Raw genomic sequence first — 3,624 nt, 5'->3', positions numbered from 1 at the left:
TGTTGGGAAGTGTAGTTAATATGGAAAGTGCTTGTAAACAGGCGCTGGCCCAGAGAGGGTATTCAACAAGTGGTAATCATTAGTTACCATCACTTTTCTCAATATTGATCTAGTCAGGAGATAGGTGTTACTAGCCTGGCTCTAAGGATGCTGGGTATCTTGTAGTGTCCTACTTGGTAGGGCAGGGGCAACCATGCGTCCCACTAGGGGGAGGACTTGCGGCCAGACCACCATGGGGGTGGGGGGATCCTGACCCTCCTGGGAAGATGGATCATATGACATGTAGTCTAAGGAGAGCACGGCAGTCAACAGCTGAGGCTCAGGAATTAGCGCTTCTATCTTAAATCCAGGTTCTGCTCCACCCTGGCATTTGGACCTCCAATAACAAGTTAACTCCTCTGTGCCTCAGTTTCCCCATGGGGAATGAAGGCCTATCCTAGTATCAACCCACTAGAGCTGCTATAAAGATCAAAGTGAGGGACTTCCCTGGTGGTCCAGCGGTTAAGAATCTGAGCTCCCAGTGCGGGGGGCCCGGGTTCGATCCCTGGTTAGGGAACTAGGTCCTGCATGCCACAAGGAAAACCCAGCACAGCCAAATAAATAAATAAATATTATTTTAAAAAATCAAAGTGAGTGGGAGGGGTGGTGTCTGCCAGCCCTTGGGCCTCAGGATGGACCCACTGGCAAAGAAGCTCTTTAAAGGAGTTTTAGTAGCTGAACTTGTAGACATTTTTTGGAGCATATTTTTTTTAAAAAGATGAACACAAGGCAAGATTTCAGGCAAAACACGAGCAAGAAATTCCCCTTCATCTTGGAAGTTTATTACAAATCCAGTGAACACTCTGGAATGTATGGGATCAGAGAGCAAGATCCAGAAAAGTGGCTGAACAGCAAAAATTAGGAACTTGCCATCGATTAAAGTTTCATATTTCATAGTATCAGGCAAGAATAAAATTCCAAAGTTGACATGAATATTTAGAGTTAAATGTAAACTTTAAGTCAGAGGGGGGGTTTTTTAATTTAATTTAATTTATTTTTTGGCCACACAGCCTGTGGGATCTTAGTTCCCCGACCAGGGAAGGAACCCGCATCCCCTGCATTGGAAGTGAGGGGTCTTTTTTTTTAAATTTATTTATTGGCTGCGTTGGGTCTTCGTTGCTGCATGGGGACTTTCTCTAGTTGCGGTGAGCAGGGGCTACTCTTGGTTGCCGTGCACAGGCTTCTCATTGAGGTGGCTTCTCTTGTTGCAGAGCATGGGATCTAGGCACTCGGGCTTCAGTAGTTGCAGCACATGGGCTCAGTAGTTGTGGCTCACGGGCTTCAATAGTTGTGGCTCGTGGGCTTCAGTAGTTGTGGCATGCAGGCTCTAGAGCACAGGCTCAGTAGCTATGGCGCACGGGCCTAGCTGCTCCACAGCATGTGGGATCTTCCCTGACCAGGGATCAAAGCCGTGTCCCCTGTATTGTCAGGTGGATTCTTAACCACTGCGCCACCCAGGGAGTCCCGGAAGTGTGGAGTCTTAACCACTGGACCGCCAGGGAAGTCCCTAGAGGTTTCATTCTTTGGACTAACTGTGAAGAAACTGATGGAAAGTTTGTATATTATGTTGTAAATAGAGTTTTCTTTACTACTCAAAATAAAGTGGTTCTCCTTAAAAAAAAAAAAACCTCCCTTGTAATTCTGAATATATAAACCTTTCAAAATGGATAAAATAGTGAAACATCTATTTTTAATATTTATTACATTGTTTTCTTTTCCATTGTAGTTTATTACAAGATATTGAATATAGTTCCCTGCATTATACAGTAAGACCTTATTGTTTATCTAATTTATCCCCCACCTCCTTTCCCCTTTGGTACCATGGGTTTGTTTTCTATGTCTGTGAGTCTGTTTCTGTTTTGTAAATAAGTTCATTAATATTTATCACATTTTAACTCACACATTTAAAATGACACTATCTAAAAATATATGCACTAGAAATATTGCTTTTATCCATTTTCACATTGTCTGAAACAATATTTAAACTCTACATCAGTGTCTCTGGTACCACTAGAGTCATTTTGGAGTAAAATTCGTCATAAAATTCAAAAAAACAAAAAGATCCAAGTTCAGTAAGACATCTAAAGCACACAACACACGTTAGCTATTATTATTTTTGTTGTTGTTGTTCATGAGCTGACTTTGAAGACAGGGTAAGGACGAGGCAGGTACATACAAGCGTGAAATGGAAGGAGAAACACAGCTTCGGGGATTCAGAGCACAGAGTGGGAGGTTCAGTGAGCCGGTGTCTTAGGACTGAGGTGAACACATATTGTCAAATAGCCAGCCAGAAATACCATCCTGACGGACAGTCCCACAGTGGCTGGGTTTCGCTGACCCACCCAACCCCCGATAGTTTCATCCTCCTGACCCTTTGCTCACGCTATCGGGACAACTGGATGTCGCAGGTGTTGTGTGCGATTTTCTCTAAATACAAAGAATGACGCATGCCTTTTATAGGTTTACATTTCTGCCAGGATTCACCTGTTGGTCTCCATAGTCTAGATTTCACTTGAGATACCCGGGTTTTTTTATAATTTCTAATATATTGCATAATTCTTTGTTTTAGTATCAATTATATGCACGTGATTCCAGAACGTTTTTTGCTTTTTAAGCACAACTTTTTTTTTTAAGGAGTGGCTGTATTAGTTTGCAAGGGCTGCCATAACAAAGCACCAAAGTGTGGCTTCAACAATAGAAATTTTTTCCCTCGCAGTTCTGGAGGCCAGACGACTGAGATCAAGGTTTCAACATGGTTGGTCTCCTGAGACCTCGCTCTTTAGATTGTAGACAATTATCTTCTCCCTGTGTCCTCACATGGTCATCCCTCTGTGTGTGTCTGTGTCCAAATCTCCTCCTATTATAAGGACACTAGTCATATTGGATTAGGGCCCTGTGACCTCATTTTACTTTAATTCCCTATGTAAAGACCCCACCTCCAAACGCAGTCACGTTCTGAGGTCCTGGGGTTAGGGCTTCAGCATCTGAATTTAGGGGAGACACAACTGGAGCTACAACAGCCCAGAACCAAGGTGGGCGAGTAGTTGTAAGATGAGGCTGGAGAGCTTGGTAAGGCCACACCTGGAGAGATATTTTAGGCCACGGCCGGTGTCTTGAATTTCACCCTGAGTGCGGTCAGGAGCCCCCAAGGACATCAGGCAAGGGAGAGCCATGGTCAGACTTGTGTCTAAGCACCATGGCTCCAGCTGCTGGTGGGGCACCGGGGCTGGACTGGAGGCCACAGGTGACCATGGGGGAATCCAGGCATGGAAACTGGACATGGCTGGGGTCAGCAGGGTGGGCGGGCCTGGGCAGAGGGGACTGAGATTTGGAGTTACCAGGCTTGGAAGTACATGCTGTCAACTGCATCCGTCCCCCTAGAGAGATGAAACACAGCACATAAGACTGCCGCCCTGCTCTTGACTATCTGTGGCCAAAAGCCTTTTCCTTTCTCAGGCCCTGCCCATTGGAATGTGTTTCTCTCCAGTTGGATAGGTTTTCAAGTAATTCCGTGAGGTTCTTTTCTTTGTACTTAAAAAAATCGTGTTTGTTGTAGAAACTTTAGAAAATGCAGATGAAAATAAA

The 3,624-nt window shown here is 44.5% G+C and overlaps 1 pseudogene across 1 annotated transcript; it reads left to right on the top strand.

Annotated features, from left to right (window-relative positions):
* The first annotated feature begins 671 nt into the window (after positions 1 to 671).
* Positions 672 to 901, top strand: LOC309836843 (protein CEBPZOS-like; annotated as a pseudogene). Its single transcript has one exon. The product of its transcript is annotated as a protein CEBPZOS-like (transcript).
* The last annotated feature ends 2,723 nt before the right edge of the window (positions 902 to 3,624 follow it).

Source organism: Grampus griseus (genome assembly GCF_964374135.1).
Source record: "Grampus griseus genome assembly, chromosome: 19".
In the NCBI taxonomy this organism is placed as follows: Eukaryota; Metazoa; Chordata; class Mammalia; order Artiodactyla; family Delphinidae; genus Grampus; species Grampus griseus.
This window is presented reverse-complemented; position numbering and strand designations above follow the sequence as displayed.